The sequence below is a fragment of the Lutra lutra genome, chromosome 6 (genome assembly GCF_902655055.1).
Source record: "Lutra lutra chromosome 6, mLutLut1.2, whole genome shotgun sequence".
Lineage (NCBI taxonomy): Eukaryota > Metazoa > Chordata > Mammalia > Carnivora > Mustelidae > Lutra > Lutra lutra.
The window spans coordinates 20,581,732-20,600,646 of record NC_062283.1 but is presented as its reverse complement, the minus strand read 5'-3'; the positions used below and the strand labels follow the sequence as shown (position 1 = coordinate 20,600,646).

General features: G+C 44.5%; 1 long non-coding RNA gene across 1 annotated transcript; it reads right to left on the bottom strand.

The window, feature by feature from the left end:
• Positions 1-1,561: 1,561 nt before the first annotated feature.
• On the bottom strand, positions 1,562-18,608 carry LOC125103285 (uncharacterized). Its single transcript, XR_007128336.1, has 4 exons — positions 18,491-18,608; positions 2,736-3,521; positions 2,392-2,493; positions 1,562-2,251 (listed from the first exon to the last, which is right to left on the bottom strand). It is a non-coding gene; the product is annotated as an uncharacterized LOC125103285 (long non-coding RNA).
• Between the last annotated feature and the right edge of the window lie 307 nt (positions 18,609-18,915).

Below are 18,915 nucleotides of genomic sequence, written 5' to 3'. Positions count from 1 at the left end.
TGGTTCCTGCTGTTGCCGTGAGTATTACGTTGTCCATTGTCTCTAACCCAGAGGTCTCAAAAGTTTCCGCCAGCGTCCAAGTAGACAAAAATCTCAGAGCCTTCACCTTTCTTGACAGACACCAGGCGGTGGGAAACTAAAACACTTCACAAACTTGGGACTTGTTTCAGTTAGACTTAACTGCCTACAGTACAGAACTCACCCAATCAAGTTTTTCTCTTAAACCGAGCAGTCCTTCAATGGTCAAGGAGAGAAATCTGTTGTTTAAAAAAGTTCCATTTTGGGGCGCCTGGGCGGCTCAGTGGGTTAAAGCCTCTGCCTTCAGCTCAGGTCCCAATCCCAGGGTCTTGGGATCGAGTCCTGCATCGGGCTCTCTGCTCAGCGGGGAGCCTGCTTCCTCCTCTCTCTCTCTCTCTGCCTACTTGTGATCTCTGTCTGTCAAATAAATAAATAAAATCTTTAAAAAAAAAGTTCCATTTTGTGTATCGTTGCCGCAAGTCTAACATTCAAGGTGTGTTTCCATGTAGGTGAAGTAGATGTGGTCTGTTCAACTCCAGAGAAATGAACAGGTAGGCAGAAAAAGTTCAGCTCAATTCAGAAGGAAAAAATTGTTAACAGTTAGAGCCATCCAAAGTGAATGCGTTTTGAGGGCATAAGCTCACTGCTGGTTTAGGTGGCCACTTACAGGACCTCTGTGTCCGTTCACATCTATGTTGCTGCTGGTGAGGAAGGCTGTTTCAGTGGACCGTCTAATCAGATTTATTTTCATGCCCAGTAATGGAGGGGAGCTAGTGGATCTAGCTGGGACCCTCAGAAAGCTGCCCTTGGCGTGACCATCATGAGTTTAAGGGATCGGTCTTGTAGAAACTCAGATCGAGCTCACCTGAAGCAAGTTGGGGCTGGAGAACGGATTCAAGCTAACCAGGTTCACCACGACGAGAGCCTGATTTACTAACCTAAGAGCCAGCGCCTTAAATGTAAAGCAAAAGACACACTTTTCCAATGAAGACAATTTTCTAGTCCAACATCCACAGCACCCTACCCCTCTCCAGCTGCTAGGTACTAAGGAAACAGAATTAATCACCACGTTTGCCGAGTTCACCAGACCAAGCAAAAGGGATTGAATGACCCCGGAGCTTGCTTCGTCTGGTAGAACGCATTAGGTAGTTGCATTAGGGGGTGATGAAAAATCTCTTCCCCAGTGAAGAATAGATTTTTTTAATGACCCGCATAGTCTTGTTCACCAAACACAATGTCTTTCTCCTTTGACTGGCCTGGAAATAGTCACCAATTCTTAGCATCATTCTCCCTTGCTAGATCCCAAGAGGCTCACTGCCTTACTACTTGTACTTATATAACAGTTTTGGGCATTGTAACGTGTGTATGCGATATTTGTTGTTTTTTTTAAAGATTTTATTTATTTATTTGACAGAGAGAGAGAAAGAGAGAGTGAGAGAGGGAACATGAGCAAGAGAAGTGCAAGAGGGAGAAGCAGGCTTCCTGCTGAGCAGAGAGCCCAACACGGGGCTCGATCCTAGGACCCTGAGATCATAACCTGAGCTGAAGGCAGACATTAAACTGACTGAGCCACCCAGGCGCCCCACAATATTGCTTATGAGTCTCCTCTTCAGTCAGGTGCTTTGTAAAGATATCTCAGCAAATACCTTCATTTCATCAGTAATAAAAGTGTGTGATGCATCCCTAGATTTATTTTCTCCGTCCCAGCTCATCTGTCTGCTAGGTGGCTACCCTTGTACAGGATCACGTAACTTCTAGAAGCTTCTGTTTCCTCATCTGTAAAAGATTACAGTACCTACTTTTGATTAAAGATCAACAGTCATGTATATAAAAATACCTTATAAAATCTAAATGCCTAAAGGGTTGTAAAGTAATAATACCAGTAATCATAACAGCAGGTAGGCCTCGTTACAACTGATGGCTTTCCCGCATCGAGCTCATCCCCTCTGTGGTGTGAGGGTCTTATTAACTTTTAGCTTTCCATTTCAATTAGCACTTGTTCTTTTTTAAATCTGGTCCTACATTCTAGTTTCCACCTCACTTTGGAAACCAGAGCTGTCTCTGTAATGGTAAGGACTGAGAGATGTCTTTGTCCTGCCCTGCAAATGTGGATCCTATGAGACACTGTGCACAGAGGGCTGTTCTCAACAGCAGTGTTGCAGTGGGAAGAGTCTGGGTCAGGAAGCAGTTTCATAGGGGCTCATCTGGGTCTTTTTGCTGTGAGCAGGATGTTCTGTTGGTGAAGAAAGCGATGAGATTGCTGGCAGACAAAGGGAGGCATAGGCTGCCCAGCCCCATGGGCAGCAGAGTTGGTGGCTAAGAAACCAAGACTGTTACACTTAGCATCACAGACAGGAGGGTGATGTGATTCACCTTGCACATCCCAGAACAGGGCGCTTCCCAGCTGCTCCGGGCAGGACGGTCACCTCACTGCCATAGAACTTGTCAGTTTCTCCTTTGATCTGGGAGTCCTATCTGGAAGAAGGAAACTCAGAAGTGTATCAAAAAAGAGAAGTAGAAGAAAAAAGAAAGAAAGAAAGAAAGAAAGAAAGAAAGAAAGAAAGAAAGAAAGAGGAGACATGACCCCAATTCTCCTAAAATGAAAGGATTTTTAACTCAAAGAAGCTCAAGGGCCATGACTTTGAGCTTCCCCGAGTTAGTTCATTGATTTTCAGTGCCAAAAACCAACACCAGTTTTAACCAGGTAATCCACTTACTGAAGCTGGAACCCAAGGTGTGAAAAGTTCCGTGTTGACAGAGTTTTGCATCAGCGGCGGCCGCTCTGCAACATGTAAAAACGTGTAGTTTAATTTTAGCTTTATAATAAATAAGTGCTTTCCCAAACCTACTCAGGAGCACAGGCTGTCACTAGGTCCACAGGTGTGCTCTGAAATCAGACACCACCAAGAGATTTCATCCTGCTAAAATGCGCAAGAGCTGGGACAAAGTCATCCATCATCTTTTTTTCTGTTTTTGTGAACTGTCCCAACAAGTGTGAGTGTCCCAGCTAAATCCTGTAGTCAAGTTCTGTTGCAAATATATAAAGCCAGTGTGTATATTTGAGGGGAGGGGAGAGGGAGGGTGAGCCTGGGCAAATGTGTGTATGTTCTGTATTAAAAAGTGTCCAAAAAAGAGTAATAAATAAGATAAAGAATTGAGGTACCAAAGATCATAATTAAAGAAGGTTGGGAACAGTCAGATGGTATGAGGTCATCCATTCAACCAACCCCATTTGTTGGGTTCCTTCTATGTTCCAGGCACTGGGCTGGGTCCCAGGGTGGCTGGAACCACCAAGCCAGCTCTCAAGAAACTCCCAGCCTTAATGACTACAGGAGCCATGGTGACACCAAGCAGAAGAGCCATATGGTTGGTCAGGTGGAACATTTGCTCTGGAAGTTCTGTGAGTGGTGGTCATCACCATTTATCATCTTCCAGGACTTCTGGAGACACCTGAGGGGGGCCTTGTTGAACAAATCTTTCAGGGATGAAGGCTATTGTGTATCCTACAAAGAAATATGAGGTACATAGGCAAAAAGAACAGGGTATGTGGATGGATTTATGAAATGTAAGGAAAGGGAAAGTATTTCGTCTGGGGAAGGAATACACAAAGACTTTTCTAATTCTTAGCCACTAAATGTACAATACAAAATTAAACCTTGTCCCTGTGAATAAGAATAATGCCTAGGGACGCCTGGGTGGCTCAGTCGGTTAAGCATCAGTCTTTAGCTCAGGTCATGATCCCGGGGTCCTGGGATTGAGTCCCATGTCTGGCTCTCTGCTCAGCAAGAAGTCTGCTTCTCCCTCTGCCTGCCGCTCCTCCTGCTGTGCACTCATGCTCTCTCTCTCTCTCTCTCTCCCTCTCTGACAAATAAATAAATAAATAAAATCTTTAGAAGAAGAAAAGGTGGAAGAAGAGGAGGAGGAGGAGGAGAAGAAGAAGAAGGGGAAGGAGAAGAAGAAGAGGGACGCCTAAGGCAGGAATGGGCCCCAGTTTCCTTTTCCTACTGATGTTGGATATAACAATTTCCCTAGAGGAGAAATTGCATTCCACCTTGAACTGTTAGGTAACTTCAACCACAAATTCATCACGATATTTGGAGATTAATGGAGCAACAGAGGTGTCCACAAGCCCAGCTACTCAACTTCTGGTTAAGAAGTCACCTCCTCCAGAAAACTATGCTGAATCAGATTCGTTCCTCTGATGACTGCATGCCTACTGTGTGCCAAGTGCCATGGTGGAGGGTAGCCAGTGTCCAGGGCTCTGTGAGTCAGCATCCTGACTCCCACTGAAATGCCTGTGCTCTTTGTTCCTGACCCCCAAGCGTCCAGATGCCCACAGCTCTCACCACCCTCTTCTCTGATTGTTCAATTGATTGTCTGAATCCCCTGCTAATCTGTGAAGTCCTTGGGTAAGGACCATGGCTTTTATCTTTGTATTCCCAAAGCCCGGCATGTTCTGAGAATAGAAGCAGCTACCTTCCTCATATTTCTTCTTACTTATTAAAGCATTTTATTGCACATGCTTGAAACACACACATAAAGGGTGGCTCATTACACAAAAACTTTTCATTTTCTTTTACTTTTCATTTCTTTTTGAATACTTCGTGTATGAATATATTTATGTATACATGGATGCATATATTTATTTATTTTGAGAGAGAGCGCGTGTGCAGTGGGGGAAGAGGGGCAGAGGGAGAGGGAGTGAGAGAATCCCAAGCAGGTTCCAAGCCCAGCGCGGAGCCCGACACAGGGCACGATCTCATGACCCTGAGACCATGACCTGAGCCAAAATCAAAAGTCAGACACTCCATGACTGAGCCACTGAGGCATCCTCATGTATGAATATCTTTAAATATTCCCACTCATCTTTGTCATGCACTGTGATCATTTTCCATGCAAACATAACAACATTCAACGGGTATGCAGAATCGCTGAAATCATACAACTGGTATTTTACAATATCATATAGTTCACATATTTTGATTCTTATTGGAACAATGGAAACACTGAATAAAATGAACCAAACCAAGTTTATTGCAACTCTTGTTATGCGCACCTTCTACCAGCACTTTCTATCTTCAGCGTATTGAAAGGAAGGAAAGACCAAACAAGAAAGGAACTCTTGGGTTACCCTACCTGACCCTATTCTTCTCCATCATCATTTTCAGCCAGAGTGGTGAGCTAATACAGGGAATGACATGAGTGAGACAGAGTATGATAGAGTTTCCTGGTTGCTGGTGTTTCTTGGAACACCATGGCCTTCTTTCTGCATTGGAAGCACATTCTAATTCTACCTGGAAAGTGTGGCCTCTCTCCCTCCCTCCCCACATCCTGTCCTTACCTAACTTCCTCTTCCCAGTTTACTTGGTCATAGACATCACACACTTTGCCTTGGGCTCATTTTAAGTGTTGCTTGATTTGCCTGTGTCATGGGTCATCTGGGATTCTGTGCTCATGGCAGGTCATGAGCTACACATGGTGGGGCCCCAGGGAAGGGTAGATATGTATATTACAAGTATCTCCTCCACTCACACGTACATTCCAATGTCCTTTGGACTTCACTCAGAGAAAGCAACTACAAAGATAAAATTGTTAAGAAGTTCGAGATAGCAATAGACAAGCATTGTCAGAGTGTGGAACCCTTCTGAACATGGGACCCTGTGTATCCTTATAGGTCACATGCGCCTGAAGTGGGCCTTGGCTGTCTTGAACAGTCACGATCAATCAGACCTCCTTTTTGAGCAACAGCTGCATTGAAAACAGCTAAAAGAGAAAGCTCATAACTTCAAGATTGTAAAAGTTAAAGGAGTATCCAAAGTCAGACACACTGAGAATATTATAATGTGACTTTAAAAGCCATCAGATGGGACTCTGACATTCTATTAAATTCAACAAACATTTATTGTGCTCAGCGCAATCCAAAAACCTGCCAGGAGAAGGGTGGGTGGGGGAGTATTCCTTGAATGAATAGACACTGTCCCTGACCTCAAGAACACTAGTCTCACTAGGGAGACAGAGAGCTACAGAAAAACCATATTGCCAGACAGATTACAGCCACTGCTGCGATGGTAAAAAAATAAGCAGTGTGAAGCAAACGGAGGAATGTTAGACTCTAACTGGAAAGACAGAGATTTATGAGCGATAGATAACTTTGAAAATGGTCCTTAAAGATGAGTAAAATATTGATAGAGGGTAAGGAAAGAACATTTGTCTTAGCTTGGATTCCTCCAAAAAGCAGAGCCTGAGACAAGGGTTTCCACAAGGGTAGTTATCTTAGAAAGTGATCCCGAAGAGGGAAAGCCAACCCAAAGGTGTATTACTGAGCTTGGTAGTACTTTGGGAAAATGGAGCTCAGTCCCACTGCAAACTACTGAGGAGCCATACAGAAGGAACCTTCACCCCAAGACCATGGGACAGCAGGCTCCCCACCTCCACCCGTCCAAGGCTGTCCCAGGACTATTCATGAACTCCTTAGCATTTCCAGGTTTGCACATGCCCAGGAAGAGCTGAGCAGGCTTCCCCAGTTACGCCACCCTGCAGTGGAAGAGAAGCCCAGAGGCAGAGAAGGTATCTGCCGTGCTGCTGAAGTGAGGTGTGGTCAGGCTACACCTGGGCACAGCCAGTTGCCACAGCAACACGCGGAACAAAAAGGCGTGGTGTGAGAGCAGCAGCAGAGATGTTCTGTACAACATCTTGCCCCACGCTTCTCAAACTTGAGCATGCGTCAGAGTCCCTGGAGGGCTTGTTAACACAGACCCATGGGCCCCACCCCAGCGTTTCTGGTTCAGTAGACGTAGAGCAGGGACTGAGAATTAACATTTCTAGTACATTCTTTATATGGGCATTAGGGCCTTTAAAGACAGTTGTCCACTCTGTACAGGGATACAAGACTAATCAAGAAGGAAAAAGGGAAGTTTCCAAAAACAAAACAACAACAGGAACAAAACAAACCAAAAAAATGTACACGTATCTCCAGGAAGAGCATTAATTGATTTCATCATAGCAAGAATAGAATTGGCATACATTCCTGTGTGTTCATCACCACTGATAATATAATGAGAATTTCGACAGCCAAGAGTAAAGAGGAGGTTGCTGTTACTTATTGTTCGTGCTTCATTCCCACCTCAGTCCAGATCTATTCTCCACGCTTCTCTGTGCCAGGGACAGGATCATCCACGCTCCCATCAGAGTCACCACAAGGAAACCAAAAAGTGGGAGAAGACGCAGTTGGGGTGTTCATTCTCTCCGCATCCTCCATGTCTCTCCAAAGGGCTGTTGGTGGCTCTATCATCACGTGGCTACCATCCTATGGGAGCCTCCCCTGGTACATTTCTCCTCGGGCTTTGACAACCCTATCCCCACCCCTCATGGCCCCTCAGCCCTCGGGGAGCTCAAGGCTCCTGGGTGCCTTGCCATCCTGTGTTGGTTCCTTTACCTCTGCCCAAAGTGCCTTATTCATATTCTTTTCAATTCAGTCATCTTCTCTCTATCAGGATCGTGACTAATCACAGTACCTCAAGGGAAAAAAAAAATAGAGCCAGATAAAGCTACATAAGCAGATCAGTATTTCTGAGGCTTTGGTATGAAGAAAAACCTGATAACACTCAAGGTGATATTGAAATTTTAAGATGTAACTACGGGATAAAATTAGATATAAAGCGAAAAAGTGGATGAATGAACACATCAAGATCAACCAAGGCCTTGAAACGATTGCCGAGATTAAAGCTATATGAATAAAAGCGAGAAGACCTCAGTGGAATCAGATTTTTCTTTCGCACCCCGAGGAATTTGCTCTCGGCAAGGGAGAGGCTCCCAGAGCAGTACGTTGTGCGCTGTATAAAACACTTCCCCAGCTCTGCGCGCTCTGGGAACATGGAATACTGGCAGGAGAAAAGAAAGTGTGATTTAGGCTGTGGACATGAAAGCCCTCAAAAGCATCTTGGGAAACACAAGATAAGATCAGACCAGAAATTAATCAGAGAACACAGCGATAAGGTAACATGTTGCAATCAATTTAAAGTTCACATCTTGCTTGATTTATGCATCCATAATAAAATCCATCAAAAGCTGGTGGCTCTTGGGTGAGTTTTAACTCTCTTCTTTGGCACTCCCCGTCCCTACCCCCAAGCCCCAGGCTCTGCCTAGAGCTCCTGGTTCAGCGTCTCCAGGAACACCAGATGCTTTGCCTTCCATCGTTAGGAACCATGGGCCAGTTAGAGTGGAAGGAGGAGGCACCATGTTCCTCAGCAAGGACGGCCAGTTACTTCAGACCTCAAAGGGACTTTTCTAAGTGAGGCGCTTAAGTGAGACGGTGGGTGTTGTACGGGGAGGGAGGATTTTGTTTAAGCCTTACAGCTCTTCTAAAAGGCCCTCTGTTCTTTTTTTACTCTGTTTACACTGTGCCCTGTTGTTTTCCAGATTTCCAAGGTTAAATCCGGCATCCCTATTAACACTGTTTGAGTCCTTCAGAATTTCCAGAGCTTCTCTGCTAATCCGATGTGTGTAGTGCTTTTCTTTTAGCTGAGCATGAATGTAGAGCAAATCAGTGCTTTTGTTCACTACAGCAGAACTTTTCCCCATGTGATCATCTAAGATGTGGTCTGTGTCCTTAATCTTCTTATCAATGAGTCGTTCCAGTTTATTGGTTACCGTGAGAGGGATGTGATTGTCATCACAAAAATAGTTGATGTTTATTGAACATGTACTATGTGCTAGGTGATGCATATTTAAGTATTTAATCTTATAGTAATCCCGTGAGTTCGCCCCATTTTTACAAATGAAGAAATTGAGCTCAAGAGATTAATAGACATATCCAAGATCATGGAGCCAGTAGATGGCCGAGCTGGGCCACGAAGCCACTTAGCCCTCTCTTTAACCGAATTGTTCTAGACCAAGTTTGAGTTATCCACCCCAGGGGACACGTGGCAATATCTGGAGATACTTTGTGTGGTCACGACCAAGGGAAGAGCATAGGGCAGCTCTTAAAAACCCTACCATGCACAGGACAGCCCTGCACAAAGAACTATCCAGTCCAGAACGTCAAGAGTGCCAAGGTTGAGCGAACTTGGTCTGACCACTGTGCTGTACAATAGGATTCGAATCCTTTTCTGTTTGTTTGTTTTCATGTCTTTGCACTTGGTAGGATGTCTTTGTTGGAATAGGTTCTAACAATGTCTCTTTCAGATCTATCCTTGATGTATGAGGTAAGAAAGCTCTTCCCCACCCACCCAACCCCAGCCTCCTTCATCTCTCTTCTCTCCCCTGAGTTGGAACAAGGGGCTGATTAACTGCTTAGCGGAGCATTCATTTGTAAGAACAGAATGTCAAACTCCGATGTTCTGTGATGGGCTGTCTGGCTCTGGGGTTGATTCGGCAAGTTCCACCCAGGCAGCTTTGCAGATGGCTTTCCCCCCCACCCCCAGTTACCATAGGAAGTTGAAAGGAAAAAAAGAATTCTCTCACAATTTCCTTGGCTTTTCCTATACTTTGAAATAGCATACCAATTCTACAGTAAGTAGCTTGAAAAAAAAATAGGAGCAGAGCTGAGAAGATAGACTTTCAGCTTTTATGGAAAGTCTTTGGTGCCTAGAGGCTCATCTATTTGGGGCGATACAATGTTCAGCTCGTGTGCATTTGCCTTGGGTTGGAGGCACTGAAAGCCAGCACCTTGCTATCAGGACGTGGCTGTTCCTTCTCCCCAGATCCGCACTCTTGTTTCTTTGAGGTTAATACATCCTGCCAAAGGGGGAAGGCCACCTTCTCATGCTATTTATGAACTGAAGGGATGCTGGAAGATTAAATAACATTTGAAAAGACGTCTGCAAATAATGAGACCCAGAGGCAACTTTGGAAACTTCCAGAAGGGTAGAGAAACTTGGAAAATAGAGGTCACCATCAAAATGTGATAATAACCATTTTTAAGCACTTGATGAGCAGAAATGTCTTGAAACATATCTGTGTCCCAGCCATGAAGTACGAGTACCCTGACTGAGAAAAGCCATGGGAGACAGACACAGGTGAGCAGCCCCGACAGCATTACAGGAACCACAGCCCTTCAGGGAACGCTTCACCTGAGCAGTCCTCAGCCCCAAAGCCCCAGTGCTCTGTGCCCTTCTTCCTCGTGGAGCTCAGCTTGGCAACAACAGAATGGGGAAGAAGCAACATCTGTAAGGCAAACACTCTGAACCTCAGTATGCAGTATAGTCCAGACTGTAGTGGTCTGGCGATTTGGGGGTTTGGGGTGGGGTCTGAGGTGGGACCTGAGATTCTGATTGCTGTTGGGCTTGCAAGCAAAGCCTGCCTGCTGGTCCTCAGAGCTCATTCCAAGCACCAAGGATCTAAGGAGGAAGTAAAAAGGACTCTGGACCGCTGCAAAGCCAGACAAGGCTTCCCAGACACAGATTTTGATCAGACCACGCCCCTGCACTTTGCCGTCAGAGTGAAGTTCAAACCGTTGCTTGGCCATTCGAGACTCTGGGCAGCCTGGCACCAGCTTGCCTGTCCAGTCATCAGCCTGTATCTCTCCCTGCTCCGGCTGTACTCAGCTCTCCCCAAACGCAGCATCGAGCCCCTCCACATCCTCTCACTTTTATTGTGCTCCCACCTCTACCGGCAAAATCCTCCTCCCGGGACACCTGCACTCCATGACTGCCTCCCCATCCCTTGACACTTCCTTCTCCAAAGCCTTGGCCACGTCCCATGGCCACGTTCATATACCTCTAATAAAGCACATAGGATGTCACATTATATTTTACTCAAGTTTGCACTAAACTGGAAGTCCTCAGGGGCAGAAACTTTACATTCTTTTTTCAGGTTACCCCACATCTTCACACAGTTCCCTGGCAATGGGTATTTATTTGTTAAATAAGTGAAAGAAGAATGTGTCATGCCCATTCCCAAGATTTTCCTCTTTTCTTCTTTTTTTCAAAGGTCTCTAGGGTCTTAAAGTTTGGGAATTTATATTTGAAGTGTGTAGTTTTGTTTTTTTTTAAAGATTTTATTTATGTATTTATTTATGTATTTATTTGTCAGAGAGAGAGAGAGCGCACACAAGCAGGCAGAGTGGCAGGCAGAGGTAGAGAGAGAAGCAGGCTCCCTGCTGAGCAAGCAGCCCAATGCGGTACTCGATCCCAGGACCCTGGGATCATGACCTGAGCTGAAGGCAGCGGCTTAATCAACTGAGCCACCCAGGTGTCCCTGAAGTGGTTTTTAAATAAGTATAGTAAGCACTAGCTTTTACAGAATGTTTACTATACATTAGACATAGTTCTAAGCTCTTCTGTTTTGTGAAGGCATTCCATCTTCATAATGATTTCCATGACCCTATGTGGTTATCATCTTTATTGTTCCCATTTTAAATATGAGGAAATTGCAGAACAGTGAAGTTAAGAAGCTTGATCAAAGTCACACAGTTTGATGTGCTTGCTTCAGGATTTAAACCAAGGCAGAATAGTGTTAAAAATAAGGATGGGTTTCTGGAGAACCTGGTAATAAGACAAATGGACCATAACTCTGTCCTGCTCTCCCTGCCACTCTTCAGCCTTACCCAGCTTACAAAACAAAGAGCCCTCAGTCAAGTTTTGTCTTGATAGTGGACTTCTACTGAGCTACAATAATACACCCTGGTATCTCCTTATGTGGTGTTCACAGACCTCCTAGAGGGTCATTGGCAATGTCAAGTAGGACAGCCTATCTCCTCATTCAACAGAGAGAAAGACACATGGAATTCAAGGGTATGTTCACAACCAAGTTGAGAGTTGTATAGGTGCTGACTTCTATCTTCATAGAAAAGCTTGCCCTCAAGGTATTAACAGCAACCCACAACTTCTGATTTAGCCATGCATTGGCTTTTAGATTTCACAATGTGGATCTCTTGATACAGTAGGTCTTGGTCTAGGTGTAGCACCTGTGTTCACTACCACTGAGAGTTTATAATAGCCAACCTGTCATTGGATGCCACAGCCCCAGCTAAGGTCCTCTGAGAACTTGGAGCAGATAAGCAGAGTGGGGGGTTGACTTCCTGAGTATGCTATTAAATGGTCAACTCTTCCAGCAATGCTCAGAGCTCAGAGGTGGACAAGCCTTTTCACCGGGGTGGCTGAAGTTTTGTGGGGTATGTGTTGGGATTCAACTTTTCCTTCTTTCCAGTCCTGCCTCCTCCCCCTTCATTAGCCATAATGGTTAAGAAACACTGTGCTCCCAAACTCCATGTCAGCATCTAGAAAACCCAACCTGCAAAAGAATGTCCTTGGAATAGGATGTGTCCTTCCATTTTCTCCTCTACCTTCTTTCTCCTTAGAACCCTACACTTTAGAATCCCCAACCTCACAAAACTTCTGTTTTTGTCTACAAATGATCATGCATTTCTGCCTGTCTCATTGCTATTATTTCTGCCTAAAACCTCCTTCCCCTCTCTTCCCCCACATCATCCATGTGACAACCTTCTAACCAACCTTTATGGCTCAACTCAGATGGCCTGCCTCTCTAGCTTACAGCCAAAGATTGATTGCTCTCCTGTCTTTCATCCCACAGCACCTTCTGCGTACCTCATTATGGTAGTAATTACACTTTTATATTCTCCCACTGAGCTATGGGACACTTGGGAATAGATTTTGTTTCTTGTTCATTTTTTTAGCCTTAGCACTGGGAACAAGTATAAGCACAATATGTGTTTCCTCAGTTGAATATATTTGAATTCATGATGACCATCTAGTGGGATTTATGTTGTTACATGAATGACTATTCCCCAAGCCACTGGTTCATTTAAAGTCCTCCCAAACCCCACTCCACAACAAAGGGTCCACTATGGCACAGGTGTGACTCATGTATAGTAAGTTCAGTTTCTGAAGAAGGCTCAAGGATACACACACACACACACACACACACACACACACACACACACACCCCTGCCCCTCTCTTCTATTGAATGAGTCAGGATCAGGAGTAAAAGTCCAGGGTAAGAGAGTAGGCCCTTCTACCTCTCCTACACACACAAAGTATAAAAGGATGTCCCTACAATCCTATGACCAAGCTTGCATCAGGAATCAGCTGATCAACCTTTGTTTGTCTCTGGCTCTTTTTTTCTTGCATAATGGTGACCTGGGGCCATCACTCCCCTATATTAAATCACTTTCCCTTCTATATCACAGCTTGGTCTTGGGCGATTACCACACATCTCTCTTCCTCTGGGACATTTTGGAGGGAAACATTGACAGGGCCACTAACAATGTGTATATTCATTGGTACCTGACCAAATATCATCTTTGAGCCTTACAATATTATGACCACCCCCTGTCAAGTAATGAGGAAATAAGGACAGACTTGGGAAACTCTACGAGAGATGACTTCTAAAGATACTGGAACTACTTCTGGAACATGGATGTATTAGGAAGGGGGAAATGCAAGAAAAGATCAATAGAAGAGTTATATTAACAGGCTTATTTCATAAAAAGGAGATTTAGAGGATTTTATAATTAAATGTATACATTTGCATATCTATGGCTTTAGATTCATGAGATATAGACCTGGAACCAGGATGGTGGTAATTCATTCAACAGATACTTATTAAGCACTTACAGCATGTCAGACACTGTTGAAGGCAGTAAGCTAGGAGCTGAGAACAGTGGCCCCATCTTGGTCCAGTGTAGCTTTCAATTAAACACTAGTTCAACATCCAAAAATATATTGAGTTCTTCACTGCAATTTCTCATAAAAACACCAAAGAGGGGGTGCCCATTCATTACATAAAACACGCTCTTTAAATCCTCCATTGGCCACTCTCACACTCAACTGCCCCGATCTCTTTCCTCCTCACTGCAGTCCCCCCAACTCCCTCATGACCAGCTCAGCCCCTCCTTTAGTGCAAAAGCAAGAGGCAGAAATGAGAAAGTTAAGGAAAAAGATAAATAAGTCATTACCCAACGTTGTCTCCCATGTCAGGAAGGGAGTCACTAGAATCCAGGGTCCCAAACCAGGGAGCCCCATCAGTTACCATACTTTAAAAAAAAAGCGGGGGCAATGGTCCATTTCAACAGCCACTGACTTTATCCTTCATCATGGCAGTGAGCTGCCTCTCGGGTGAAAACTCCCTCCAGATGGTGTTTATCAAGGAAGATGGTGAGAAGGAGCAGCAGCGTTTATTGTGAGAATGTAAAAGATCCTTTGTCATTGTTTATTGGCCATTTTTGACACCTCCAATGACCGGCATGTACTTCATCATTTTGTTGGATGGATATTAATGTAAAAAAAAAAAAAATCACTCATCGAGTACTAAAGAACTTCTGCCTAAGGCATTCTGCAAAGACGTAAAGTTGCTAATAAATTCTACCAGACGTTTTTACCCTTTACAAACCAGTGAGCTGGACAGCCTATGTTTATCACGTGACCCAGTGCTTACAGGAAATGGAAAGGCATTTACTTGGACCTCCACCACCAAGAACTATTTGTTTCTTTGTTATTGGTTTTTTTTAGCTACCTGACCACCCATGCTCACTAACAAGGGTGGCTAATACTCATTGAAAGGGGACGACACACACCGGGCACCGTATGTTAGCCCTTCTCCATGGATTTTCTTAGTCAGTGTTCACAACTCCATGAAGTAAGTTCTACCATCGTTCCCCCTTTGAGATGAAGAACTCAAGGTTCAGTGGGATTGAGTGGCTTGTCCAAGGTTCCACTACTAATATGAAGAGAAGCCACATCGCCAACCCAGGAATTGGTGCCCTCTGCTCCTGAAATTTCATTGTCCAATCATTCTGCACCTCGGGGAAGAGAGAGGGGCAACTCCACATTCTGTGTGAAACTTGTGCACAGCTCACGGTAAGCCTGTGTCCACAGAGAGCTCTGCCCGTTCAACCATACCACTGGTCACTTTCATGGAGAAAGGACATTGCTACTTACATACCAAAGACACAAACTGAATGGATCTGGAAGCTCCCTTGACAGTGAGGTTAGAAAAGTAGGATGTGAAATCCAAGTTCTGCTATCTGTAGGTCATTCTTTGGCACGCTGAAGCTCTGAACCTCTCAGGATAGACTTTGATCTTCCTGTCTTTTACCAAGCCTAAAATTGACCTAATCCCATTTAAAACACTCATTTTTTTTCTCCCAGCTTTCTGAATAAGTTAAATATTAAACAAGCAGAATATTGTTTTTCTTGCTAAACACTTAAGTAAAGATGAACTATTTAACAGGTGAAGGAATGTTCTAATATTATGTAACAAGACCCATAAATCATGGTGCTGTAATTTTTCTTAAATTACATTGTTTCCATTACTTGACGTTTATATCATTCAATGGTTTGGGACAGTGTTGCCTGCAGACAGCTTGGTATGGAATATTCAGACAACCAGATCTCACCCATTAAAGTTCAATGTTCACTTTGGGGGGAAAAATTACGTTAGTATTGAAATAAAGGGGAGTGGGTCCTTTCCCCTTTTTCTTATTTATTTTTTTAAGATTTTTAAAATTTATTTGAGAAAGAAAGAGAAAGTGCAGTGGGGAGGGACAGAGAGAATCTCAAACAGACTCTGCACTGAGTGCAGAGCTCAACATAGTCATAGTCAAGAGTCCAATGCTTAACTGACTGAGCCACCCAGGTCCCCCCTTATTTATTTTTAAAATGGAGTTATAGCAGTAGTTTAAATAATTGCAGCACACATACACACAACCTCATCCAGAATCATACCAACCCGGGGCGCCGGGATGGCTCAGTCGGTTAAGCGTCTGCCTTCAGCTCAGGTCATGATCCCAGGGTCCTGGGATAGACCCCTGCATCAGGCTCCCTGCCCAGCGGGAGCCTGCTTCTCCCTCCCCCACGCCTCCTGCTTGTGAGCTCTCTCTCTCTCTCTCTGTCAAATAAATAAATAAAATTTTTTAAAAATAGAATCATACCAACCCAGCAAGTAGTTTATATTATTTTTCCCTCCAGATGTACACATAATTTCACGCATCTCCAATCCTATACATTTTCAATGCTGCGGAATAAAAAATACAACTTGTTTTTTGTACAAACTATTAGCAAGTGTTTCTTCCTTCTCCTTCCAGCATCCCCTAGGAGCTGGGTATTTACGTATATAACATCCTTTCTCATATACATCCTTTTTAACTTCTTACAGTAACTCACCAAGGTCTTATTGTTTTCACAAATGCAAAAGTAAGCATATATGTTGTCCTGTGGTCAACAGGTATCAGCGAACTTTTTCCATAAGCAGCCAGACCATAAACATTTTAGGCATTGCGGGTCACGTGGTCTCTATGGCAACCATTCAGCTCTACCATTAAATACAAAAGCAGTCTCAGAGAACACAAAAATGAATATGTCCATGTTCCATTAAGACTTCACTCGTGGATGCCAAATTAGAAGTCAGACTACTTTCAGAGATCACAAAATATTATTTTTCTTTTGATTTCATTCAACCATTAAAAATGTAAAGGGGCACCTGGGTGGCTCAGTGGGTTAAAGCCTCTGCCTTCAGCTCAGGTCAGGATCCCAGGGTCCTGGGATCGAGCTCTGCATTGGGCTCTCTGCTGGGCAGGGATCCTGCTTCCCTTCCTCTCTCTCTCTGCCTCTCTGCCTACTTGTGATCTCTGTCTGTCAAATAAATAAATAAATAATCTTTAATTTCTAAAAATGTAAAAATCACCCTTGGTTTATGTACAGAACACACACAGGCAGGGGCCTATTGTTTGCCAACCCCTAACCTAGAACAAAAGCACTTGGAGATAGGAAGAACCTTTAAAAGGTTTTGCTTGGAATGGCTAAAATCAACAAGTCAGGAAACGACAGATACTGTTGAGGATGCAGAGAAGGGGGAACCCTCCTGCACTGTTGGTGGGAATGCAAGCTGGTGCAGCCACTCTGGAAAACAGCATGGAGTTTCCCCAAGCAGTTCAAAATAGAGCTACCCTGTGACCCAGCAATGGCACTAGTGGGTATTTACCCCAAAGATACAAATGTAGTGATCTGAAGGGGCACGTGCACCCCAATGTTTATAGCAGCAATGTCCACAATAGCCAAACTGTGGAAAGAGCCCGGATGTCCATCGACAGATGAATGGATAAAGATGTAGTGTGTGTGTATGTGTGGGGGGTGGAATATTATGCAGCCATCAAAAATGAAATTTTGGCATTTGCTACGACATGGATGGAACTAGAGGGTAGAATGCTAAGCAAAATAAGTCAATCAGAGAAAGACAATTATATGATTTCTCCGATATGAGAAATTTGAGAAACAAGACAGAGGATCATAGGGGAAGAGAGACAAAAATGAAACAAGATGGGATTGGGAGGGAGAGAAATTATAAGAGACTCTTAATCTCAAGAAACAAACCAAGGGTTGCTGGAAGGGAGGAGGGTAGGAGAGATGGGGTGGTTGGGTGATGGACATGGGGGAGGGTGTTGCTATGGTGAGCACTACGAATTGTGTTAAGACTGATAAATCACGGACCTGTACCCCCTGAAACAATACATTATATGTTAATTTTTTTAAAAAGGCTCTGCTTGAATTGTTTCTCCTCTCATGGGCAAAGAATCCAATGCCTCCCGAAGAAAGCAGTCATCGGCGAGGGCCTGGTAAAGACTAGACCCCAGATACTCTGACTCCTCGTTCAGTGCACTTTCCACCAAAAGGCACTGCTTAAAATAAAAGCAAATAAGAGGCCAATTAAAGAAAGAACTGTAAGCGCTGCTCAGCATTGCGCCCAAAGCCTAGAACACCCAGTGCTGGCCGCTCAGCCTGTCGCTGCTCATGCAGACAGCTCCTGGCACGCTTTCAGAGGGCTTGAGAAATGATAACTGCTTCAGCCGAAATAGTTCCAAGAAACAGCACATTGACTTTTGCTCTGCTACTTGCTCGCACTACTACAATTTAACTCCTCTCCTGCCTGAGTTGTGAAATCGGGAAAAGAAGGAAAATCGACATTTGCCATTTTAAATTTTATGATAGTTTTTCACTTTTTAAAAATTTAATTTAATTTAATTTAAAAATCACCAGTTTAAAAATATACCGCAACCACCAGGCAGGGCAGATTTTGTTTTTTCTAGGTAATCACCAGCAAAGCCCTTGGTGACACACCAACCGCGGCAGAACAGTGTCATTTTCTCCCTTCCTCCCGTCTCCCGGAACTCCCGTGTTTTACTTGCCTCTATTGATCCGGTTTCTACTGTCTCAATAGGAACAAAACTTCACTAGCTAGAAGCAGTGGGGCAGTTGCCCCGAAAGCAGCAATTGAGATCAGAAAGGCAAGTGAGCCCACATCCTCCCTGAATCAGACATTCTGGAAGCTGGACCAGATGGAGACCATAGTGCCGTGTGGGCGTGCGTGCGTGCGTGTTTGTGTGTGTTTGTGTGTGTATTCACATGCACATTTCTGTGCTTGTGTGCATGTATAGAAAGTAGAGACAGGGTTAAATTCTTCAGGGAAGGGGGACAGAAGAAGCCTGGCAGAGCTAAGAATACTGGAAGAGAAAGCTACCTGAGCCCTACGTTTCGTCTTGCCACATGGGATGCGAAAAGGACATCGTGCACGTTTCCTCTTCTCTGAAGCATTTCCTCCACCAGGCTCCTCCTTACTTCCTTCAGCTTCTCCGGCCTGGCTGCCCTGAGTCATCCAGTCTGGACAAAGGGCCTTAGGGGCCACGTCACAGCCCCAGCTCCAGCCCCAGCCCAGCCCCTCCTTTGCAATCTGTGCACACTGCCGCACGTGCCTGGTGGTGAGGTGTGAGCAAATGCATGAGTGTCTGTCAGGCTGCCCTGCTGGTCCGGGAGCCCCCGAGACCGGGGACTATGATTACTTTCTCCATCACTGTACACCAGCACCTAGCCAAAAACCCTGACACACAGCAGCAGAGACGGCTAAATGCTGCAGGGTGAATGAACCTGGTTCCAGAAAAGAAGAAG